General features: G+C 45.4%; 1 protein-coding gene across 5 annotated transcripts in view; it reads right to left on the reverse strand.

The window, feature by feature from the left end:
* The window catches only part of Sfmbt1 (Scm like with four mbt domains 1), a 100,451-nt gene extending 87,886 nt beyond the window's left edge, over positions 1-12,565 (reverse strand). For 2 of the 5 annotated variants that reach the window (XM_041662532.1, XM_041662528.1), the window contains exon 1: positions 11,885-12,093. The gene's annotated coding sequence lies outside the window, so the exon portion shown is untranslated. Of the gene's footprint in view, positions 1-10,854; positions 11,243-11,884; positions 12,094-12,514 lie in introns of those variants that run through there. The other 3 variants (XM_041662531.1, XM_041662530.1, XM_041662529.1) reach the window with 2 other exon arrangements.
* Between the last annotated feature and the right edge of the window lie 14,433 nt (positions 12,566-26,998).

Raw genomic sequence — 26,998 nt, forward strand, 5'->3', positions numbered from 1 at the left:
CATCCATGCAGGCACCCATGGAGGCCAAAAGAGGGTATCAGATTCACTGGGACTGCAGTTACTGATAGCTCTAAGTCACCTGAGATGGATTCTAAGAACCAAACTCAGGTCCTTTGCAAAAAGCTCTTTAATGGCTGAGCCACCTCTCCAGACCCCTGGAAGTCTTTTGTTTTTTTTTTTAAGTTTTATTTTTATTTGTCTGCATGCCTACATGTACAAAGGCATGTCACATGCCCCTATCTCTCTCTCTCTCTCTCTCTCTCTCTCTCTCTCTCTCTCTCTCACACACACACACACACTAAATAAAATTTAATAATAACAAAAGAAAACATTTACAACTCTTTAGTCCTCTGAAAACATGTAATTACTCAACTCCTAAAATCCTTAATTCTGTAAAATCTACTTACTCTCCATCCATGATTAGATATTTGGACTTTACAAATACAGAATTAAATATTAAACAACTAAGAAAAGCACTGTGTATAGCATATGTATGTATATATATATATATATATTTATTTATGTAAGCCAATAAAGTTACCAAATACTTACTAGTTTTCAATTAATTCGGAAATGAGTAAAAGGTGATGACACTTAGCCTGATAGCTAGGGTAAATCACTAACCATGCCTTTCAAGTAGCTGAGGCTCATGTACAACTTTAACTTACTATGGGTTATAGTTCTGGACAGCATGCTTTAACTTAGGCCAACATTGGGAACATAGGCGACTATAATATGACACCCTATGAGCCATCTGTCTCAATTCAATGAGATCCCTAGCTTCTGGACCTTTGCTTCTTTAGCAAATTCCATCTACTACCTTGATGTCACAACTAAATATGTCTCAACTGCTTCTAAAGAAAAAGCAGTTGGTTCTCACTGCTCTGCTAGGCATCTCCAGTTTCCCAAGGGAGGTAAAAACAAGTCCTGGTGCACAGGAATCTGAGACCTCTATTTACATTCCTGCCATAAGTGTTTTTAAAATTTCACTTTCTCAAAAGAAAATTCTGATACATTACCATGGATAAACCTTGAGAATACTATAAATGAAATACAGTAATCACAAAAGGACAAATACTTTATGATCCTGCTTATAAGAGATACCCAGGGTAGTCAAAATACAGTAATCACAAAAGGACAAATACTGTATGATCCTGCTTATAAGAGATACCCAGGGTAGTCAAAATCAAAGGTAGACATTACAGTGGTGGTACCACAGCTGAGAGGAGAGGAAAATGGAGTCACTATTGATTAATTATCTTTTCACTTTTATTTTTAATTGTTTTTATTGAGCTATACATTTTTCTTCGCTCCCCTCCCTTCCTGCCCAATCATTCACTTCTAGTTCACTTTTAAGAGATGAAGAGATGGATGAAGGCGAGAGCTGCATTAAAATTATGAACATATTTAAGGTAGAATGGTTAAAATTATAAAATTCCGGTCATACTTTATCTCTAATTTTTTAATTTAAATATTAATAAAAATGCACTTGGGACTGGAAAGATGGCTCAGCAATTACAAGCACTTGCTGCTCCTGCAAAGGAGCTAAGCTTGGTTCCCAGCATCCACAAGGCAGCTCAGACCTGCCTTTAACTATAGATCTGGTGGATCCAAAGCCTTCTGACCTCTCAGGGTTCTTACATGTACATGGTGCATTTACATATACTCAGGCACAGAGCATCCACATAAAATGATAAGATTGCTAATGTATCTCTTAATTCTTTTCATGCTCTAGACAGGATATGTTAAGTGAACCTGTGTGGTTACCATCTAATTATCCCAAGGCTGTTTCACAAAGACATGAGTAAAACCAATCAAAATGCTTTCTTGAAATTATGTCTGTAAACTGCTATACATTATTTTTAACAAGAGAGATTGTGTGTACATGATGTGTGTTCGAGTTTTGTGGAGTGATAAGTGAGTATGACTATGTATGCAGGCAACAGGAACTGTTGTTTCTCAGATGCTGCCCACCTTGTTTGTTAAGACAGGGTTACTCGCTGGCCTGGATCTCCAAGTAAGCCAGGCTGACTAGCCAGTCACCTCCAGGGATCTACCTGTCTTAGCAGCCCCAGTGCTGACTGACCCATACATCTAGCTTTTTAATATGGGTTCTAGGAACCAAACTCGGGTCCTTATTCTTGCAAGACAAGCACTTTATTGACGAGCTACTAAGTAAGCACTCCCCAGAAATAATCATTAAGAACACTGGCAGAAACCAAGAGTAGAGGAGCACTAAATATAAGTACTAAGCTAATGCGAAAGGGTATTAAAACCAAACAGCAACTCATAGACAGCTTTACCACTGAGGCCACTACAGATACATTTCAAAAACCCCTGGGGTGTGAGGAGGGAGCTGAGAGAGTCAGCAGTTAAGATGAATCACTTGTTGCTCTTACAGAAGACCAGAGCTCGATTCCTAGCACCCACAGGTGGCTTACAACCACCCATAATTCCAGCTCCAGAAGCTCAGAAACCCTCTTCTGAATTTCTCCAGCACCAGGCAGGCATGTGATGCATATACACATGCAGGCAAAACATTCACACACATAAAATAAATAAATCTAAAAAAATGTTCTAACCACTCAAGATATAAAAACATTAATTTTGACCTCAAGCAAAATATTTGTTGCTTAAGTAGCTTTAAACTTTAAACATCAAAAAGTAAAATAAAAACAATTGTACAAAGCCGGGCGGAGGTGGTGCACGCCTTTAATCCCAGCACTCGGGAGGCAGAGGCAGGCGGATCTCTGTGAGTTCGAGACCAGCCTGATCCACAAGAGCTAGTTCCAGGACAGGCTCCAAAACCACAGAGAAACCCTGTCTCGAAAAACCAAAAACCAAAAAAAAAAAAAAAAAAAAAAAAACAATTGTACATCAGGAAGAAAACTTTTTGAGCTATTTAAATAAATGCTAAATATCTTATTTCATTCACCTTATACTGTCATTCCATGCGTGTAACACCTAACTGCCAGAATGACTAACTTGGCTGCCAACTCTACTACAACTAGAATCAACTAAAACCCAAGCAGCTGGGCATGCCTGTGAGAGATTTTTTAACTGGAACATTCAGGTAGGAAGACCTACCCTACATCTGGGCCACAACTTCTGGCGGCAGCCCACATAAAAGGACCTACAATAAATAAGAAAGCGTTTGCGCCAGAAGGTGCTGGCTGCGAGGTCAGCCTGGTCTACAGAGTGAGTTACAGAAAAACCTGTCTTGGGGGAAAAAAAAGGAAGCTTTTGCTTTTGGCCTGCTCATGCTCACTGGCAAGTTCATCTATCCTCCTGCTGGGGTATTCTTTCGATGACATCAGAACCTACTTCTTTGAGATTCCAACACAAACTGAAAACCACCAACTCTATAGGAATCCTCTGGGACTCCAGCACCAGATTGGATCTGCTGAGATAGCCAGTCTTGAGGACTGAAAAACTACCAGACTCTTGGCCTATCAGGCCTATCAGTTGGGGGAGACTACCCAGATCATAGCTTGTAAGCAACTCTAATAAATCTCTCATTTATTCGTGTGTGTGTGTGTGTGTGTGTGTGTGTGCTTTTTTATGCTTATCAGTTCTGTTCCTTTTGAAAATACTAATACAACTACTAACAAACCATGTTTATCTTTCAGTTCCCAGCACCTACACTGGGGCAGCTCACAACTGCCTGTAATTCCAGCTCCAAGAGGGTCCAAAGCCTCTGGATTCTGAGGGCATCAGCCTCATCCATGTGCATATTTTCACATGCACACACATGTATAATTTAAGATTATAAAAACAAATCTTTAAAAAGATGCTCTCTAAATATTACCTCATCCCAAAACCAAATCTCCCCACAAAGCAAGTACTCTTTAACTACTCTATCTACCCAAAATTAGTTCAGCAATTAACTTCTTCCTATACTAAACAAAGCATTAAAAAGGAACTAATCCACAACGTACTGTACATCAGAAATGCGGCACAGTCTCTAGTTCATTAAAGTTATCTACGAAGTTCACATCATCTCACAGAATATGGACGAGGAGCTGGAAAGATGGCTCACTGGTTAAGAATGAGTACAGGTCCTAGCACTTATGTGAGGTGGCTAACATTCACTTGTAACTCCAGTTTCAGGGAACCCAACACTTTGGCCTCCTCGGGTACTGTAATTCATGTACACATCACACATACACATCTATACCACACATGACATACATAATTAAAATTAAGTATCTCCAACAGAAAACAGACTGAATTTCTGCTTTTAAAAAAGTCCTGCTGGGAGGCAGTGGGGCAACCCTTTGATCCCAGCACTAGCAGGCAGAGGCAAGTGGATATCTGTGAGTTTGAGGCTAGTCTGGTTTACAGATCAAGTTCCTGGACAGCCAAGCCTACACAGAGAAACCCTGTCTTGAAAAACAAACAAAAAACAAACAAAAAAGTCCTGAAAGATTACCTAAAGACAGAGAGAGCTTAATGACGTTTGAGATTTTTTTGGGGGTGTGGTAGTTTTTTTTTTTAATGAATTTTGCCTTTATTCAGGTTAATTTGATATTATACTGAACTTGTGCTTACTTTGTGAGTCGTTTTTGTTTTTTTACAAAGTCTCTCTATTATGTAGCACTGGCTGTTCAGAAACACTGTAGGCCAGCACTCGGGAGGCAGAGGCAGGCGGATCTCTGTGAGTTCGAGACCAGCCTGGTCTACAGAGCTAGTTCCAGGACAGGCTCCAAAGCCACAGAGAAACCCTGTCTCGAAAAAAAAAAAAAAAAAAAAAGAAACACTGTAGGCCAGGCTGGCCTTCAACTCACAGAGATCCACCTGCCTCTGCTGCCTGAATGTTGGGGAAAAGGCATGTGCCACCACACCCAGTCTCTGACACTGGATTTATTTTGGTTGAATTATAATTACTAAATATCTTCATTCATTCTATCTTTTTTTAAAAAATATTTATTTATTTATTAATTATGTATACAATGTTCTGTCTTTGTATATGCCTGCAGGCCAGAGAGGGCACCAGACCTCATTACAGATGGTTGTGAGTCACCATGTGGTTGCTGGGAATTGAACTCAGGACCTTTGGAAGAGAGCAGGCAATGCTCTTAACCGCTGAGCCATCTCTCCAGCCCCTCTTCTATAATATCTTGACCTTCCGTTTACATATTTTTTATTTTATATCTCTTAAAACATAACTATAATCTTCACATACAATTTAGTAAATTTTCTTTAACAATAGCATGTTCCATTGCATTTTTATGGCTATAAATACAACTGTTAGATCTCACTGTGACAGGATAAAAACACAGGGAAATTTTGGAAATAAAAAGGGAAAGGAGCCTCTCATCTAGGAGTCTGCCAGAGGTTCTTGCCAATGGAAAAGCAAGAATTTTAGCAAAACTACCAACATCTGTTGTGAGCCTCCTAACATAGAAATATACTGCTTTCATATGCAGATACTTTATGCTAAAATGGAAATAAACTTGGTTTAAGGTCTAAATACCCATGGATAGGGCCTCATTTCTTACCCCGAGTGGATAGCTGATTGTTTGCTAGGACAGTATCACACTACATAGCCTATGGTTGGTTTTGAATTCACAATCCTCTTGCCTCAGCAACCCTGTACTAGGATTACATGGCCTTTGCCTCCCAAGTCTGAGACTAAATGCCACCACTGAGTCTGAATATGGTTTTATTAGCATCCCTTTGAATAAAAACAGACTAGAAGAAAAATTATCCACATCTCCTCAGTACTTCGTTACTAGAAAAGGTGTGCACTGTGCAGGGAGCCGCATTTCTGACATGGCATACGGCAACTTACTGCATGTGTCAGTTCCTTTTCTAATGCTCTGCTTAGGACAGAAAGAGGCTAATGACTAAAATGACTTGGAGTACAGAGTACTCAAAGAGTATCTGCTTTCCGGGAAAGATTGGGTTTGTTTGGGATGAGTGGGATTTAGAGAACGTGTTTTTAAAGACCCTTGTTAAAGCTTCTGCAGTGGGCTGACGAGATGCCTTAGTGGGGGGGGGGGGGCAGATTCATGAGCTGGAGAGATGACTCATGTTAAGAGCACTGGCTGCTCTTCCAGAGGACTTAGCTTCAATTCCTAGCACCCACATGGCAGCTCACAACTGTCAATAACTCTAGTTCTGACCCCAAGAGTACCAGGCACACATGTTATGCATGGACATATACATAGGCAAAATACATGATAAAAATAAAATGTATTTGAAGCCAGACAGTGGTGGCACATGCCTTTAGTCCCAGACTTGGGAGGCAAAGGCAGGTTTATCTCCATGAGTTCAAGGCCAGGCTGGTCTATAAAGCAAGTTCCAGGACATCCAGGAATGTTACAGAGAGAAACCCTATCTTGACCCTATCATGAAAAAACAAAATGAAACAAATTTTATTGTAAAAACTCTTTAAAAAGCCAGGTGGTGGTGGTGCACACCTTTAATCCAGCACTCAGAAGAGAAAGGCAGGTGAACTCTGTGAGTTCGATGCCAGCCTAATCTGTAAGAGATAGTTTCAGGACAGCTAGTGATGTTACAGAGAAACCTGGGGGGGGGGGGGGGGCGTAATCTGCAATCCTGGCGTTCCTGCAGTGAAATGGGAGGGAAGTAGAGACAAGAGACCAATATGCAGTGCAGCAGCAGAAAAAGCAAGAGACCTCCCGGCCCGGAAAACAGGCAGAACGGACTGGAGAGACTATGGCTCAGCAGGTAAAAGTACTTGCTGTTCTGTTTTTCTTGACAGAGGACAGGGGTTCACAAAGTGGCTTGAAACCATCTGTAACTTCAGTTTCAGAGACTCTGACACCCCCTCTTCTGTCCTCGCAGGCACTAGGCCAGTGCTACACATACCTATATGGAAGCAAACACTCATTCATGTAGAATCAGATAAACACATTTAAAAACAAAAACCCAAAATGGAACAAGTGAACAAACATGCCATGCCCACAATCATACAAAAATAAGTGAAAACCTTTATAAAAAGAAACATTTTTTGGTTTTCTTTTTAATTTTTATATACAGTGGTGTTTGACCAGTGAAATTTTTGTACTGGAGTCAGATCCACTGGAACTTGAGTTACAGACAGTTGTGAGCTGCCATGTGGGTGTTGGGAATTGAACCCAGGTCCTCTGGAAGAGCAGCCAATGCTCTTAACCACTGAGTCATCTCTCCAGCCTTTCGTTTGTTTCTTGAAACAGGGTTTCTCTGTGTAAACAGCCCTGCCTGTCCTGGTCACTCTGTAGACCAGGCTGGTCTCAAACTCAGAGATCCACCTGCCTCTGCCCCCTGAGTGCTGGGGTTATCGCTCTTCAGTACCACACACAGAACTTACATAGAGCAGGCCCATTCCACCACTCTTGGTCCACTTCTTCTTTTTTTTTTTTTAAGACAGGGTTTCTCTGTGTAACAGTCCTGGTTGCTGTCCTGAAATTCACTCTGTAGACCAGGCTGGCTTTGAACTCACAGAGATCCACCTGCCTCTGCCTCCCAAGCACTGGGACTTAAAGGCGTGTAGAAGAGAACTTCTGCAGTAAAATCTACATTTGTTTTCTTTTAATAACTTGTTTTTATTCCTATCCTTACTCTCACTTTTGAAAACTTTAAACATTGATTTCCAGCAACCTAACTACATCCTTTCTATTTTTAACCATTTCCAGTGGGGCTAGCATCACCTGAAGAACGGCAGCAGCCTAACAAAGGCCACTCCCTGAAGTCTAATGGCTCAAAGCCTCCTGGGAAACCACGATCCCCAGACACTTTTACCAATCTAACAACTACGCACATAGAAAAACTGTCTGCAAACACAAAACACACAAGTTGGAAAAAATTGGAGCTCCCTAAGAGAAAACACTCTGCCATGTACCTTTCTAAATTTCACTGAAATTGTTATAAAATGTTATGGGTCAAATAATGCCATAAAGTCTGTTTACATTTTTAAAATGGAAATTTTTTTTTTTTTTTTTTTTTGGTTTTTCGAGACAGGGTTTCTCTGTGGCTTTGGAGCCTGTCCTGGAACTAGCTCTTGTAGACCAGGCTGGTCACGAACTCACAGAGATCCGCCTGCCTCTGCCTCCCGAGTGCTGGGATTAAAGGCGTGCGCCACCACCGCCCGGCAAAAATGGAAATGTTTAACATAACAATATTTAGCATTCAGAAATGCCTTTATAAAAAATATTCTGTACTTGTCACTTCATGTGAATATAACATAAGGCCATTATAAAAGGTCAATGAAGTTTGGTTCATTCATCTTTTCTACAGCTATTAAAGTCAAATGACATCTGCTACTACACCACACTTCTAAGGCAGAGCTTGTCTAGTTACCACCATGAAAGCAAAGGTCACCCTACAAATGTGCGGGCAGGCAAAGACTTTTGCACTTCGGTGGCTGTTCGGTTTATTTAGTACACGGTTCGGTTTGGTGTTTTGAGACAGGGTTTTATGTAGTCCATAATGGCCTAAAACTCACTGAGTAGCAGAGGATAACTTTAAAGTTTTAACCCTTCTGCTTCCCAAATGCTGGGACTGTAGGCCTATCTCACCATGCCCTGTTGGCAAAGCACTGTTTTTCATCTGTTTATTTAAAATCTCTGTATACTTGTGAGCACGTAAGGGGAAAACCATGGTTCCCAAAGAAACAAACATTTAAGAGAAGAAACACCCTTTTGTATTTTCTGTTTCTTATCTATTCCTTCAATTGCAACCCAAAGATTCAGTTTTCACAAAGAAAAGCCAAGATTTCAAAAAAATAAAAATCAAGGAGTTCATTAATGATGGCTAAATCATCAGGTACTCTATTAGTTCATGAGCTATACACTTTGAGTTAAATGACCAAATTCAAATCAGTTGCTGGCCCATCAACTAGCTGATTAGACAGGGAATTATTTAGAGAGAAGCCATTTCTCTCTCTCCCTTTCTCCATCCCTCCCCCTCTCTCATACACATACACACACACACACACACACACACACCTTTGAACTTTGTGGAGTAGTCAACATATATCTCTAACATGGGCAGTAAACCACTCCCACTTTCTATCACACAGACTGGGGGGGAGGGCACAACGCAGGCCTTTGCAGGGCACTAACAAGATAAGCATTCACTTAGAACCTAAGTTGCCTCCTGTAGCAGTAGAAACAAAGGGCACAAAGATATAATAAAAGATATTTGGGAGATACAGGCAAATTATTGCAGCACTTATCTAAATTTCAACCTTTTGCATAGGGTTATAAAAAAATGGCTTAAATCAAAGGAACTAAAAAAAACTGCACCGACATATTTTTATTTATGTTTTTTCTTGCTTTTACTGTTGGACTTTTAATGATTTGATAAACCAGGTGTACATCCTCCATGCATAAATCAAGTTAACTGCTGTCATTTAGAAGGTTGTTAAAGCTTTATATCCATATTATTAATTCACTGGACTTTAAAAAAATCAATTTTCATTCAATTTTCTTTGCAAATTCTATGTTTTAAGGAATTAACTCACCTACTGATTGACACCTTAAACTCTAACTTGTTGGGGAAATCCACGGTTCTTCCTTCAAACCTACTCTCTACAGATATATCTGTATCCCCAAATGGGCAGTGATATAATAATGTAACTTCAACTGTGAACATAAAAACTCCCAGAAACCCAATTCAAACACACCAAATCCTACTCAGCTAAAATGTCCTTCAGACCACAAAGATCAAAGGTCGGAAAACTTAGACACTGTAGATACTGAAAAGACCTACAGCATTACAAAAACACAGCATCATAACTAAACCGCCCACAACACCAAGGTCACATACCTGCTATTCTTCAGTTATTAATACCACCCCTTTCACATTCTAAGAGATCCTGCTATGAGGGAAAATTCACTGGCTGGGATAGAAGTAAGAATGGTGGTTGTCTTGGGGAAGGGGCAGGTGTTTACTTAATTCCAGGAAACCCTTTGGGGGTGAGGGCTGAAAATCTTCCATTTATTAATGTGTATGTGGCCATCAGGATATACGTAAGCAAAACAAAGCTGCACTGTCCTCTTAGGACTTCACTATTAACAGGCAATTTCTTATTTTTAAAACACTTTAAAATTTTTATTTATGTGCATTAGTGTTTTGCCTGCATGTATGTCTGTGTGAGAGTGTTGGGTCCCCTAGAACTGGAGCTACAGACAGTTGTGAGCCACGTGGGTGCTGGGAATTGAACTCGGGTCCTCCGGAAGAACAGTCACTGAGTGGTCTTAACCGCTGAGCAATCCAGCCCCAAAAAGCTAATTTATTTCTTAAGTAGATTGAAAGGCCATCTCTAAATGCCTATGTCCAAATAAAATTCACAAAATTAACCTGGCTATAGCTAATAAGATGGCTTTTCCAATCTACTTTTATAAAGACACATATCGTAAGGGCGTTCGAAACGCTTAAATCCCATTTTAAGAAGTCTCCAAATCTTAGAACCAAAAGAAGGGTGATCTACTTATCCTATTTTGCAAACAAGGAAAATCAAATCTCCACTGGGTAGAAACCTACCCCAAGATAAGGTAGCTTGTCAACAATGTAATAACACAACCGTTTCCCCTCTAGCTCCAACTGGCCGCTATGTTCGTGACGTTGCAAACAAATCTGAACTCTGAATCTACCTGTGGCCTAGAAGCGCTCAACATCTGCCACGAGTTAACAGGCCCCAATATGGATTTATGAAAACACATTCATCTTCCATCCTATCAAGACAGCTGACAAGCCAACAGTTACATGCTCAGGCATTTTGCTTCAGATGAAATAAAGTTAAGCATGACATCTTAAAAATCGTGATTCGGGAGAGGACATACGCAGATATTGACAAAATGCATCTTAGTTCCTTCAAATCCTTTTGATGAATACAGGACTCACCAGACACCACTGTGGTCATTAACGGCTTTGAGTGACCCACGAGGAAGAGCTCCCACCAAGTAAAAAAGCCCTACTGGAGACAGAAGCGTCCCAGCCCACTCTGGGCGCACAGCAAGCTCTAGGGGTGACCTGGGCTTGACAGCTTAGTGCGAGACCCCAGGCGAACAGCTGGCGTCTTGGGAAAAACTTAACACGACGTCCATCCTTTCCGCGGGAATTTATTTCTCGTCTCACAAGGCTTTTCTGCTCCGCAAAGAGCAGGCCTTGCTTCGCAGGACGCTCGGCTCGTCCCTCCAGTCGTCTTTACGGCGAACAAAACAAGACTCGGGAACAGAAATCGAAACGGTCACGGACCTGCCGAGTGGCCTCGGGACGCTGACCACGGGTCCGCGTGGGGGATCGGGCGGCGGCGCCTCTCGATCCGCAGCGCCGGGGAGGCCGGAGCCACCGGTTGCGGCGGAGGCAAAGACGCTTGGCCACCGCACGGCTGCTGCCTGGGCCCAGCGAAGTTGAGCGGCCGCGCGGGCTGCGGGTTCGCGCCCCGCCCGGAGCGAGCCCGGGGGGGGGGGGGGCGGGTCCGCGGGGGCTCGGCGGGAGGGAGCTCGATGGGGAGCTGGGGGCGGGGGGAACCGGAGCCCGCAACTTGGGCGCCCGCTGCTGCCACCGGGCCACTTCGGCCTCCCGCGCCCAGCTGTGTGCTGACGCGCGCCGCTCGCCGGTCCCCTCGCCCCGGGCCACCAGCCTCCGCCGCGGCCGCGAGGTGCCCGGGCGCGTCCCCGTAGCCCCGGCGGCCGGCGCGCCGAACCTCGGGACCGCGCCAGGCCGCGCGCTGGCGCCGCGTTACCCCCCGCCGTACCCCCGCCCCACGCGCCGCCGCCGCCCGTTGGCGCCTCCAGCCGCGCGGCCGCCCCCCGCCGGGTCCCGGCGGTTCCCGCTGGCAAAGTTGCTTGGCCTCTCCGGGACAGAGCCGCACCGCCCCTCAGGCCGCCGCCCGCGCGGGAAGGCCCTGCCGGTCGCGCCGCTTTTTTACCTGACGGAGTTTTCGCGCGCGCGCTCGCTCGCTCTCCCTCCCCTCTGGCTCGCTCGCTCGTTTTCTTTCTTTCCTTTTTTTTTTTTTTCTTTGCGCTCGCCCGCGCGGGGCGCCTTTTCCGCTCGCGCCGCCCGCGCCCGCCTGCTCGCGCCCTCCTTCCTGCTGGGCCCGGCAGAGCGGGGCGGCCGGCAGCTCTCCCCGCCCCCCTGCACCCGCGCTCCGGCGGAGGCGGCGGCGCCGCTCCGCGCTCCGACTCATTCCAATATGGCACAGACGCAGGGCGCATGCGCCCGCGCCCCCCACCCACCCCCCAGCTCCGCGGTCCTCCGGGCGACCCGCTCCCCTGGCCTCGAGCTTGGGGCGCTCACGGCCCGACCTCCCCGCTGCCGCAGCCGCCGGGTCGCGGGGCTGGAGCTGCACAGGAGAGGAGGCGTCCGCGGGCCTGGGTCCATTGCTCTGGTCGCGTCCCCAGCCGGCAAGTCGCCGAGGACGCCCGCGAGGCCGGGGCGGCGCGCCGTGGGCCTCTGATCCCCGACGGCGCCGTGAACTGAGCACGGTCGGGAGCCGAGCTCTCGGGATGTAGAAGCGCGTCCTGGCCCCTGCTTGGGTTTTTGGAGAGAAAGACCTCACCTTGGCTTCTGGGCAGAGCGGCTCGGCGGGACCCAAAGTCCCTGATCCGTCCATCCCAGGCGAAGCGCGCCACAGTAGCCCGCACGTGACCACCTCGAGCAAGATGGCATTAGCAGAGAGGCAGCGGCTCAGCAGGTTCCCAATGGGCGCGTGCCGCTGCCAAAAGGTCTGCTCCCGCCGCCCCGGCCACATCGGGAATCCCGCGTGTCCCTCTGAGATCTAGCAGGGCACTCGAGTGCTTACTTAGCTCTACCAAATGCGACTCGAGCACCTCGGCTTACCTGATGTCCAGGCTTGCTCAGGAGGCACAGGGTGACCTAAGATCTCCAGAGATCAGTCTCGAATCCGGAGGTGCCCACGGGCAGTTCGGTTCGGCGACTCAACCCTTCCTCTGCTAGCACAGGTATCAGTAGGACGCACACACACACCTGCTCCAGAAAGTTCCCTCAGAAGGGAAACCCAGCACTCGTAGGACCCGGGAGTGCCAATGAGACCAGACTGTCCAGCCCTAGACGGTCAGTCAGGGCTCCTGCCTCTGAGCGAAGAGGCGCCCACACAGACACGCACCCCACACACAATGTCTTGGGAGCTTTACACTAGGCATCATTCTGGTTTTGGCCACCTTAGGAAATACCCACATTACAAAAACCAGATGATTTTTTTTTTTTGTAAGTACCACTGAAAAGACAAGGTAACAAGAAAAGAATGTAAAAAGAATATCCGTTTCTACACAATTGGATGTTCCCAAACAAAACCTTCTGCATAGATACTTCTGCATGCTTGCAAGCACACATTTTCTTTTATTTTCTACTTTCACTAACATGTTTTGCTTGCATGACCATTTTTAAGGTATGCAGTTCCTACATTTTTTGTGTGTTTTATTTCGTTGCGGTTATCTGCTTGCATATCCTTGAGTTCTACACGTGGGGATTAATTTCTAGGAGTGGGGAAGTTTTCAAGTGGGAAGCTGTGAATGGCCCTGCATTGCCCCACTGCTTCTCATCAGCCAGGAACAGCATAAGGAATTTAATGCATGTTTCTAAACACTGAGCGACATCTTTTCTCCCCTACATTAATAATGCCTATGTTAATAATCTTCAGCTATCAAGATTACCTTATTTGACATTTCTTGGATAACTAAACACTCAAAATGTCCCCATTTGCTCTCTATATTTCCCCTTCTGTGAATGACCTGTGGTTCATATCCATTGTCTTAGGGAGCTGAATCTCTTCTAACTTTACACAAGGCTTTTTTTTTTTTTCTGTTAAAGATGTTTTGCTTTTGTTTTTGATGCAAATATTGCCCAGCCTGATGTTCCTTTTCGTTTTAGTTTACAGTTCATTTGTCATTTTAGTCCTCTGGTTGTTGTTCGGTTGTTTGGATGCTAACAGTGAGCTTTTATGTAACCCACCTGCTAGCTTGTATAATTTATTTGAATATTTTGTTATATTATGATCACCTGTCCAATTTTATTTTTGCTGTATTTGGGAGTAAAATGTGGATTTAATTCACCTCTATCACAATGGTTATTGTTTGTGCAGTCTCCATTTATTAAATAATTATCATCTTGTTCTTTGCTACACTTTTGCTTTCGGCTTGTGTATTTCAGAATCCTCCATTTCCTCCCATACACCTTGGTTTCAGTAAATACTGTATAGTTATAAATATTGGTTCTTTGAAATAAGTTTTTACATCTGACAGGAGTCAGTTCTTCTTGAATAGCACTGGTTTACATACCCGTACACATTCTAGGGTAATCAGATAAGGGCATTGCTTGTGAGGACCGGAGAGGTGGCTCACAGTTAACAGTGCATATTGCCCTTGCAGGGGACCCACAGTTCAGTTCCCAGCACCCATATGGGGTTCACAGATGCCTGTGCTTGAGCGCCAGGTTATCCAGTGCCTCAGCACTCACACCCATGCCCACATAGAGACACATAATTACAATTTAAAATAAATCTAAAAAGAAAAAACACGGGCTTGGAGGATAAACCAGGTTCAACACTGTGCAGCCCTGTGACCTTGGCAAGTTACTGCCCCAGGCCTTACAGTTTGGGTTTGTAAATCGGGATCAAGAAACACAACCTCACAAGCTCACTGGTTGGCGCTCAGTAAATCCTTAATGTTGGCCACTGCTGGCAATCATGTTTTCTGTTCCAGAGAAGTATATGTATGAAAATGTAACAGTGAAACCCATTTCTCTGTACTCTAACACTGATGATGAGGATGATGATGATGATGATGATGATGATAGCTAAAGGTATCAATACTAAGGTCGGAGCTGGGAGTGATGCTCTATGGCCTGTAGGCCCAGCACCTGGGAAGCTCCAGAAAAGTAGTCCAATCCCGATGGGATAGACCTTTAATCCTAGAACTCAGGAGGCAAAGACAGGCAGATCTCTGTTAATTCAAAGCCACCAGATCAGTCAGCTACATAGAGAGGCCCTGTCTCCATACAGACACACAGACACACACACACACAGACACACACAGACACACACACACAGAGTTGCAACTGACATGGAGTTACATTAATCTAGGAACTTCTTTTTTTGTTTGTTTTTGTTTTTGGAGACAGGGTTTCTCTGTGTATCTCTAGCTATCCTAGAACTCACTCTGTTGACCAGGCTGACCTCGAACCCAGAGATCCACCTGCCTTTGCCTCCCTAAGTGCTGGGGTTAAAGGTATGCACCACCACCACCCGGCTGAATTTATTTCAACAGATCAAATACTCTATAACATTTCTTTTTTTTTTTTTTTTTTTTTATTTTCAAGACAGGGTTTCTCCATAGCTTTTTGGTTCCTGTCCTGAAACTAGCTCTTGTAGACCAGGATCTCGAACTCACAGAAATCCGCCTGCCTCTGCCTCCCGAGTGCTGGGATTAAAGGCATGCGCCACCACCGCCCGGCAACATTTCATTTTTCTAACCAGGACCTACTTAGGCTTTTAGTGTATTCAAATCCTCAGAAGCCAAGTCCCTTGTTGCCTCCAGTATTTCTCCACTGCTCACCTGGTGACCCCTAATGAAGAAGGGCAAGGGCGACAAGGAACTGCTGAAATTTCCATCTGAACACTTGTCTTTTGTTGCACCTGTGTGGATGTGGGTACATACCCCTTCCAAGGTCCTTCCAGAAAGGTCATGGGTGTTTTCCCTAGAACAAACTAGGAGATTTCAGGTCATCCGCAATGAGAGACAAAGTTAGGCCACAAGGGCTGCCAGTTCCTCAACCCTTTTAAAACTATGTGTTCACTTACTGGGGGGGAGGGGTATAAGTGTGGGTATGGAGGTCAGAGGACAAGCTAGGGAGTTGGTTCCCTCCTTCAGTCATGTAGATTTCGAGGCTTGAATTCAGATCAGCAAGCTTGGCGGCTACAGCACCCTAACCTACTGAACCGTCTCAGCAGCCCCAGATCCTCTGCCACTGGAAACTTGGATTGGGGTGGTTGATTGAAGAGGCTCATGAAGACGGGGTAACATGGCAGCCTGATTTATGGTCATAATACCCCCCCCCCCATGAAGGTCCTTCAAGGTTTCCTGGTGTACTTTGTATAATTCAGAGACCTTCACTTGGAGCTGCTGTGGGATTGGCCCCGTTCCTTCTTCCACTGCGTCCCACTCGCCCACTTAATCAGCTGCACCAGTGTTTGCCAACTTGATCACCAGAGACAGTGTTTTAGCTGCAGCAATTTCCTTTCCCTCCCATGAGTATGGCACAACCCTTCCTGCCACAGGGCACCAACTGGCACACTCCATCCTGCCTCCTGCATTCACCTTCCCATAGTTACCATCATCTCATTGTTCCAGTACCACTTTAATGAGGTAATTAATTCCTTAGGCCTCTGATTACTCCATCTAAATATGCGAGTGAGTCAGGCTTCCCCCCTCCCTCCTCCCTCCCTCCCTTCTGCCTTCCTTCTCTTCCTCTCTGCTAGTTCCATTGACAGTCTATACCTCTCTTTCTCTGACCTCGGACAAAGACAACAGTCCCCTAAGAGAAGGGACATGCTTGACTCATCATTGAGCCTGAGCCAGGAGAGGGGACAGTAGATACAACAACTAGCCTATCAGATGGCAGCACTTAAGAATAAAGGCGGGCCGGGCGGTGGTGGCGCACGCCTTTAATCCCAGCACTCTGGAGGCAGAGGCAGGTGGATCTCTGTGAGTTCGAGACCAGCCTGGTCTACAAGAGCTAGTTCCAGGACAGGCTCCAAAACCACAGAGAAACCCTGTCTCGAAAAACCAAAAAAAAAAAAAAAAAAAAAAAAAAAAAAGAATAAAGGCGGGTGTCCGGCAGTGATGGCACACACCTTTATTCCCAGCACTCATGAGGCAGATGCAGTTGGATCTCCAACTACAGAGAGAATCCCAGAAAAGTCAGGGCTACACAGAAAAACAAACAAACAAACAAACAAACGAGACGCAGAGGCTGGCATTCCCCTGAGGAACCTTGACAATCTGCCACTTTACCGTGCCCTCAGTGGCCAAGGGTCTAGATCTTTTCCCGTAAGCAAACCTCTCTTCCTAAAGCCACGCCTACTCACAGGTGGTAGACATCAACTTGGGACTTGGTACCAAGTGAGAATGTGAGGTCTGGATCCAGGGAACAGAAAAGCATCCCTGATTCATCAGATTCTTCTCAATCTGCTAGGATCTGCTGTTGATAACCGGTGGCTCAGCACTGTTCTGCCAGTCTGCTCCCTACAGACACCCCAAAAAAGGCAGGTCACATAGTGACTCCCCATGGCCAGTCACCCAAGTGAGCATGTGACTGCTACCAAAAAGTCCCACTTACCGCATGACGGCATGACGCTCTCTGCTGATGGCTTGGATAGTCTGCTGACCTGGAAGTCACAGGCCATTGCTAAATGACCTCTGACACCTACCCTGCTCCATATCCTTGTCTTGGCACCTGCCAATGTATTACCACCGCCATTGTCTGCACCATGTAGAAGAGAAAGTAATAGGTTCAGAGGTAGACAGCGTGGGGTCGAGTTCGGATTTAGTCAGTTTTTCTCAGACCTTCTGTGGAACTCTCTTTGTGGAAGCTCAGTTTCCTCATCTCTGTAACCAGGGATGAAACCTCCTACCTTGCCAAGTCTTGAGAATCCAAGAACACACTCTGCAAACTGTAAATTACATCAGAATTAAATAATTGATTTGCGGGGACTGAGGACATAGGTCCATAGTAGATTTTCCAGCATACTCAAAGCTCTGCATTTTGACCGGATGATGGTTATAAGTGTTACAGCTCTGAAGGGAAAAGTTGGAAGTCAGGCCTATTCCCAGGGGGGATGGTTTCCCTGCTGGAACTAGCAGTTCTGGTACTCTGCACTGCTAAGGAGATGTCCCTGCAGAGATGCAGCAGCTTTGCCCCTGCTCAGGAGGAAGTTGTTACTTCTCTGCCCGCTCTACACCTCTGCTGGGGTAGAAAAAGGCAGCCCCAAACTGACCAGGTACAGGGCCTATATAGTGTTTCTTAGGGGCAGAGTTTCCCCCCCGTCCCCCTGGGTGAAGATTTGAGGGTGGGAATTGGCTGCATTTCAATCCCTGAGTGTCAACAAACTCAGAGATTGTCTGGATTTTGTGCTCAGGGATTGGTTGGGTTTTGTGCTACCTTAGTCAGGGGCACCATGTGTTTGCTAGGCTCTGGTTTCAGGGCCAAAGCATATTTCTTTCAATGGCCCTTTTTCAGGGGCAGTGAATTGGCTCTGGTCTCAGGGTCAGGGTATATTTCTTTTACTGGCCCTTTTACCCTACCGAGGTGACACACACCTTTAATCCCAGCACTCAGAACACAGAGGCAGACGGACCTCTGTGAGTTCGAGTACAGTCTGGTCTACAGTGTGAGTTTCAGGACAGCTAGGGCTACACAGAGAAACCCTGTCTCCGAAAACAAAACAATCAAAAAAAGGACTCTGGGTTTCATTCCTAACACTGGAGTTGGAGCTGTAGTGGGGTGGGGTGGGAGGCAGATAGAAGGAAAGGGGAAAGAAAAGAGAGGGGAGGGGAAAAAAGAGAAAGTGGAAGGGGGAGGGAAAGAGACATGAGTTGAAAGGGAAAACTGACTTGGCCCCACTTCTCTCTTGTCTTCTTCCTAAAGGATTTTTGGCTTGCTTCGTCCCCAGTCAGTTACCTTGGAGCATTGGGACAGGCACATTTCCCAAATCCCATTTTCTTCTTCTTGTTTTTTGTTTGTTTGTTTGTTTGTTTGTTTTTTGAGACAGGGTTTCTCTGTGGCTTTGGAGCCTATCCTGGAACTTGGTTGGTTTTTGTTTGTTTGTTTCTGTTTTTGGGTTTCTCTGTGTAGCTTTGGAATCTGTCCTGGAACTCCCTATGCAGACCAGGTTGGCCTTGAACTCACAGGGATCCGCCTACCTCTGCCACCCAAGTGTTGGGATTAAAGGCGTGCACCACCACTGCCTGGCCCAAACCCCATTTTCTATCCTTAAGTACAGCAAACCCAGTGAGTACCCACTTTATACCCACAGCCCTCTCTTTGTATTTGGGAAGGGAGAGAGAATTCATAATCACAATTTCCCCATGACTTTCTCATTAATCTTTTTTATTCTCTCTCTCTCTCTCTCTCTCTCTCTCTCTCTCTTTCTCTCTCTCTGTCCAGAAGGTCATTGTAGCCCACACTGGCTGTAAGTTCTAAGTAAAGCTAACTAGATGAGGGAGCTGGGATATAACTCAGTTGGTAAACTCCCAAGTACCTGACTTTCATACCCAGACCCCACATAAAAAAGCAAGGACAATGGCAGCATGTACCTGTAATCCCAGTGCTGGAGATGTGGAGACGGAGACCACTGGGCTCAGCCTATGTGCTGCGGTCTAGGCTGCTGAGAGGGCTCAGAGCATGGAAGGGCTAACCAGACAAGCCTGGAAACACCAGCTCGAGTCCCAGGACACAGAAAGGTGGGAAGGGAAGCCCCATGGAATTATTCTCTGATCTCTGCACATATACATCCCTCTTGTGTCATGTCCATACACGGTAATAAAAATACATTTATCAATTAATTAAACAAAACCAGGAGGATGGTACTGCGGGAACAGCACCAGATGTGCTCTGTCCCGTATACACATGTGCATATGCTTCCATGTGCACACATGTGCATCCACAGATACCCCTTACACACACACGGAGTGAGTTTACTGTTTGTGGATCTATACACATGTGCATATGCTTACATGTACACACATGTGCACCCACAGATACCCCTTACACACACACATGGAGTGAGTTTACTGTTTGTGGATATTATTTGGATTAAGTAGCATGAGAAATACGTATGGTGACTGGTACAGATGACACGGACTGGTGACCCTTATGCCAAATGTGGCCCCTGTGCTGTTTTCCTCGACCTCCATGGTCACCACACACACGCCTTTGTTTTCAGGTATAATTTATAACCAACAGAACACGCGCATTTCATCCACATACTGTTTTCCTGAGGGCCGGCCAAGGCATAGCCCCTGTAAAAACCGCCTCCACCACCCCTATAATCTTAGCTGCTTTGGAGGCTTGGGCAGGATGGCTGTGTCCCAGGCCAACCTGAGCAATGCAGCAAACCCCTCACTCAAACTTTTCCTTCTTAATTTAAAAGGATGGGGGATGTGGCTTGATGTTAGGGCACTTGCCTAGATAAAGACCTGGGTATCAGTGCGCCTGCCACCCAAGACTCAGGGAATATCACAGAAGAAGGGGTAAGAAAACGTAATGTTGTTCTCTGTCCCTGTCATGGCCGTTGTGCTCAGGAAGCTGTGCTTCCATGCTTAGACCTACACAACATCAAACCAGCCAAAATTCCGGCTTGGTTAGGGGAAGACCTCACAAAGCCCCACCCCAGGTTAGGGACTGCTAGGGGAGGGCTATGACTGTTGGGGAGGGCCAGGACTGCTGGGGGAGGGGCTGTGACTCCTGGGGGAGGCTAGGACTGCTGGGGGAGGGGCTGTGACTCCTGGGGGAGGGCTATGACTGCTGGGAGAAGGGCTAGGACTGCTGGGGGAGGGGCTAGGGCTGCTGGGGGAGGGGCTAGAACTGCTGGGGGAGGGTTATTTGTCTTTGCCTAGGTGACTACTGGTGAATTGTCCATGCTTGAGCGGATGCTCTGACACTCTCAGGCATATGGGCAGCATATGAGAGAACACGAACTTGAGGAGAACATGTAATGGATAGTGATCCTGGAGGAGTTAGATGGGGGAAGAAAATAGTTCTAATCAAAACACTTTGTATATAACTGGGCATGGTGGCACACGGGAGGCAGAAGTAGGTAGATATCTGTGAGTTCCAGACCAGCCTGGTCTACAAAGTGAGTTCCAGGACTAAAAAGAGAGATTTTGTCTCAAAACAATAACAAAATACTTGTACATATATTAAATTCTCAAAAAATCAATAAAAATACTATTTTAAAGCGGCCCTGAGATGGGTCCGTAGGTAAAGTGCTTGTCACAAAACATGAAGACCAGCCAGGCGATGGTGGCGCATGCCTTTAATCCCAGCACTCGGGAGGCAGAGGCAGGCAGATCTCTGTGAGTTCGAGACCAGCCTGGTCTACAGAGCTAGTTCCAGGACAGGCTCCAAAGCCACAGAGAAACCCTGTCTCGAAAAACCAAAAAAAAAAAAAAAAATGAAGACCAGAACACAGATTCCCAGCACCCAAAGTATGTCAGCCCAGAGTTTGGGAGGCAGAGATGAGATTCCAGAAGCAAGATGACCAGCTAGATTAGCTGAATCAGCAAGCTCTGACTCAAAATATAAGGTAGGGAACAACCAAGGAAGACCCTGGATGTCAACCTCTGTTCTACATGTAAACACATGCACTTATATGTGTATGGAAACATGCATTTATTCATGCACACACAACATATAAATGCAAAAACAATTGTGCATCTGCACACACAGACTTGTACAGGAATATTCAGAACAGTTGTCTTCATAAATATCCGACACAGGAACAGGAAGCTAAACCAGCAAGTGTGGGTCACTTACTCTGACGGCTATGAGCTTCAGAGGTGACAAGGAGCCTGTCTCACAGGGCAAAAAGAATGGATCCGAATAATGCCACATTGCTCAAATAAATCAGAGACTGAAGAGCTGACTACCTTTAGCTGAAGTCTTGGGATGACAAAACTGACTTTTGGGGGCAGAAACCACATGAAGTGTACTTCTGGGGCCAAGGACACTGCCAGTAAAAAAGGCACAAAGGAGTCTCCCAGAGTGGCAGACCCTGCTCGGGTCAATAGTTACATGGCGTGGGTCTAGTCAGGCACCCAGTCAACTACCGATGGTTTCATGCATTTGAGCAGGTGTACACTATTCCTCAGTAAAATCTTAAAAAGGAAGGAAGAAAGGAAGGAAGGCAGGAAGGAAGGAAGGAAGGAAGGAAAGAAGGAAGGAAGGAGGGAAGGAAGGAAGGAAGAAGGAAAGAAGGAGGGAAGGAGAAAGGAAGGAAGGAGGGAGGGAAGGAGGGAAAGCAGGCAGGCAGGCAGGCAGGCCTCCAGGGCATGCTCCCAGAGAAGTCTCTGAGGCCCCACAACAGTACTCCGGGTCTGCACCCTCCCACCCTTCAGGACTCTGGATGGGGACCTGCACCTCCAGGTGCAGAGTTGGGACACCAGAATCTGTGAGCCGCTGGCTAGCAAATGAGGTCATAAACATACAAATAGCAGGGTTACAGCAATTTGAGAGAGTTTTATCCCCAGTATGCCAGTGCCTTTTATGGCAACTTGTAAATATACCTCCTATTACAGTTGTAGCCATCACAGCCGGAGGGACCAACCGACCCGCAGCTAAGAGTAAAGGAGGAGAGACACCACGTGGCACTGCCAGACACAAAATTTCCCTTTTTACTTTTCTTTGTGAGCCACGCATCACAGGCTGGCCTCAGACTCCCTGTGTAGCTACTAATGACTTCAAACTCCTGAGCCTCCTGTCTTTATCTACTAAGTGCTGAAATTAGAGACAGGCATGACCATGACCAGTCTTCTGTGGTGCTGGGGATTAAACCTGGGATGTATGCACACTAGACAAACACTACCAACTGAGTATATGCCCAGTTCCAAGCCTGGGCTATTCTGAGGTCTGGGGTGGGGCATGATTGCCAGCTGAAGGCAACCTTGCTCAAGGCACTTAGTCCAGTACTTTCTTGTGTGGCACATGAGGACAGAAAGGGGATCTCAGCAACCCTAACAACAACATCCCATTTAGGCTAAGCTAGTCCCATTCTTCCCACTGTGTCTTCTCTCTGTTTACTTTTTCCTTCTTCCAAACACTGGCAAACTTCAGACTCTATATACCTACTACTTTCTGAGTACTGGCTCTGCAGGAGAAACCACCCAAGGGCGCATGCACACATGTGCTGTCCTGGTGCGCCTCATGTGAAAACATCACACACAGAGCAGTGAGCATGAACGTATAGATGTATGCAAGCACCCACAGATCTGGGCACACACCTGAACAGGAACTAAGACAATGGTCTCCATTCTTCGGGCTCCTGATAAATACTTAGGCTTTCTGATTAAGAGTTTTGCCTATGAGCTGGGCAGTGGCGGCACATGCCTTCAATCCTAGCACTTGGGAGGCAGAGGCATGTGGATCTGAGGCCTGCCTGGTCTACAAAGTGAGCTCCAGGACTGTTATAGAGAGTAACTCTGTCTCAAAAAAACATCACACACACACACAGAAGAGTTGCTTATGAGCTAGCACAGTGACACACACCTTTAATCCCAGCTCCCTGGATAATGAGGCAGGCAGATCTCTGTAAACTGGAGGCCAGGCTGGTCTACATAGAGTTCCAGGACAGCCAGAACTACACAGTGCTATCCTGTCTCAAAAACAACAACTCGCCGGGCGGTGGTGGCGCACGCCTTTAATCCCAGCACTCGGGAGGCAGAGGCAGGCCGATCTCTGTGAGTTCGAGACCAGCCTGGTCTACAGAGCTAGTTCCAGGACAGGCTCCAAAGCCACAGAGAAACCCTGTCTCGAAAAACCAAAAAAAAAAAAAAACCAACAACTCACAGACAGCTGCCTGCCTCTGCCTCCTAAATGCTGGAATTAAAGGTGTGCACCACCAATCAACTCTCTAATGGATTCTTAATCCTTACCATAGACCTGGGCGGTAGGCAGTATATTGTCCATTTTACAGATGTTAGAGCAGATTCAAAAGCTACCTGCCTATGATCCGCCTACCCGCTGAGCCCTGGACATTCTCCAATGCAGCTCTCAAGAGTGACAGCAACTGAAAGCCTGAGCCGCATCCTTCCCCTGCATGCTTTCTCTGGTCACCTTCTCCCAGACAGGTCCTTCTGTGGTCACAGTGAGGTGAGCTCAAGACTCCCAAGAGGTGGTTCCCATCTTCAGCTGTTTGTCCCTATTTCCCTAGAGGCCTTCCTTGGTGGCTACTAGCCAGGAATTCTCAGGTTCTCTGTGAGAGGGCAGGAAATGTGACTGAGCTTAGGGGTGTCTGAGACAGCCCCAAAGGTCCTGAGCCTCTCCTAGAATTTTTGGCCATACTGAACTCTAAGGACCAGGCTTGCCTTGCCAGCAGCTGCCTATCACCTCCCTACTTTGGCTCCTTAAGATCTTTTTTTGCCCAGTTTCTGAAGAGAAAGAATGTGATTTTCTCACAAAGAGCCAGAGGTCAGGAAAAGCCATCTTTTTCAAGTGGGTCACTTTGGGACAGTAACCCCTAGTTAGGTTTAGCCCATGCAGGTCATGTCTGTCACAACTTCAGCCAGACAGATAAAAACCGTTAGGCAGGAACCTCAGGCTGGGTAGAGGTAGGCCCAGTCTCACGGAGGGAACCTGATAGACTCCTGACTCAAATCTACAGGATTTTCTGGAGTCTGGCACTAATAGTTTCTGTTTCAGGAGAGGCTGCCCAGACAGCTCCAGCATTGACCACATGCAGACATCTAGGTTGGTGCAGGATCCAGCATCTGGGTACTGCCTGGCCTCGGTGTGGCCTGATGGGAGAGTTGTTTTGCATATTGAAACTGCTGAATTTATACTAGATGATGTAAAACTGACTTTGTGATTTATTCAGTTACAAGATATAATCAGGAATCGGCATATACGTAACACACATCTGAGCCCATATGGGTCAGCCAGGTTCTCTAGCACAAGGTAATGCAGAGATTGATCAATTATTGATTGGAAATGTGTTGAAGGTCTCAGAATTTCATAAAAAACATCATGTCAATAATAAAGGTTTAAATGTGGGACCCATACCCCTTATTCTCAAAGGGACGAGAAGGAATTTCCTAGCAAAATGTTTTAAAATTAGAAACACAGACTAGCCTTACGTTCCACACCCCCAACCTGGGAGATTCCAAGCACAAGGACACTCAGTTCTAGTACAGGCTGATAAAGATGGCCTGACTCAGAAACAGGATGGCCTTGCTCTAAGGACAAAAAATTAGCTGACACAGCAGGATGGGGACCTCATTGCAGCAGGGGTTAAAGACGGATTCCAAACTAGTTTGTATTATGCTAAATAAACCTTGCTTATTACAGTCTGAGCCTCTCTGGTGGTTTCATTGGGGGTCGTAATCTGGGCACAACATTAAAAAAGACTTTTCTATCATGTGTCCACAAGCTAAGGAGATTATAAGGAAATGTTCCACTTTTTCTTTTTTTTTTAAATATTTATTTATTTATTTATTTATTATGTATACAATATTCTCTGTGTATGCCTGCAGGCCAGAAGAGGGCACCAGACCCCATTACAGATGGTTGTGAGCCACCATGTGGTTGCTGGGAATTGAACTCAGGACCTTTGGAAGAGCAGGCAATGCTCTTAACCTCTGAGCCATCTCTCCAGCCCCTCCACTTTTTCTTTATATAACCAATCAGTGCTACCTGCAGAAGTAACCCAAAGGGTACTTAAAGGAATGAAATCTGGCAGATAGATGTGTTCCATTTTGTAGAATTTGGAAAACTAAAATATGTATACCACACCATTGATACCTATTTAGGTTTTCAATGGGAAACTGCTTTGAGTTTGGAAAAGGCTGATTTGGTAATCACACATTTGCTAGAAGTTATGGCTATCATGGGTATACCTGTACAAATAAAGACAGACATAAATCTCTAGAAAATGAAACAGTTTTTGCTTATTATTATAAAAAGCATATTACACGGGCTGAAGAGATGGCTCAGAGGTTAAGAACACTGATTGTTCTTCCAGAGGACATGAGTTCAATTCCCGGCAACCACATGGTGGCTCACAACCATCTGTAAAGAAATCTGGTGCCTTCTTCTGGCCTGTAGGCACTCATGCAGACAGAATGGTGTAAACAAAATAAATAAATAAATTAAATAAATAAATCTTTTTTTTAAAAAAAGCATATTACAGGTATACCACACAATCCTACATGGCAGGTAGCTATAGAAAGATCAATTGAATTCTAAAGGATATGTTAAGTAAACAGAAAGGTATGATGTTTACCCCAGAAACAGATTGCATAATGCATTATTAATTTTGGATTTTCTAAATGCTAATGAGAAAGGAACAACAATTGTGGAAAGACATTGGATAGTAGAAAACACTACATAATTAAATCAGTTGATATACTTTAAAGATGTACTGACCTCAGAATGGAATTCGGGATATGTATTACATTGGGGAAGGGTTTTGCCTCTGTTTCCACAGAAAAAGAAAAGCTACAGATACCATCAAAATTGGTAAGATTCAATTTAAACAAGAGACACCTCTGAATTAGAAGACATAATAGTTCAAACAGCATGGCCGTTTAATCTAAACTAAGCTATAAAACTAACAAATGCTGCCGGGCGGTGGTGGCGCACGCCTGTAATCCCAGCACTCGGGAGGCAGAGGCAGGCGGATCTCTGTGAGTTCGAGACCAGCCTGGTCTACAGAGCTAGTTCCAGGACAGGCTCCAAAACCACAGAGAAACCTTGTCTCGAAAAAACCAAAAAGAAAAAAAAAAAAAAAAAAATGAGATCCTGCCTCAAAAAAGAAAAAGAAAAAAAAAACTAACAAATGCTTATACTGTACTGTCTGTCTGAGTGCTTGTATAATTAATCGAAAAAAAAACCTAATAAATGGTTTTCATTTGATCAGAAATAACTTGCCAAAAGAGAACTTACTGCAAAATTAAAGTTGGGGAAGAGTTTTGGTTTTGTCTTTTCAGCTAAGAAATCTGAAGACCACTGCACTGGACAAATGGGATATCTGTTTTTTTTCTTTTATTAATTAGAATTTTTGTTCAAGGCCCTCCCCCCTCCATCCAGGCTTAGGAAGGTATGCATCCAAATAAAATAGGATCCCAAAAAGCCAGTACATGCAGCAGAGACAAATCAGTGCCATTATTATTGGCTTCTCAGTCTGCCTCAATTGTCAGCCACATTCAGAGGGTCCAGTTTGATCCCATGCTTGTTCAATCCCAGTCCAGCTGGAATTGGTGAGCTCCTATTAGCTCAGGCACACTGTCTCAGTGGGTGGACCAATATGACACAC

The sequence above is a fragment of the Microtus oregoni genome, unplaced genomic scaffold (genome assembly GCF_018167655.1).
Source record: "Microtus oregoni isolate MIOR12 unplaced genomic scaffold, Mior012 000013F_ref0000133, whole genome shotgun sequence".
In the NCBI taxonomy this organism is placed as follows: domain Eukaryota; kingdom Metazoa; phylum Chordata; class Mammalia; order Rodentia; family Cricetidae; genus Microtus; species Microtus oregoni.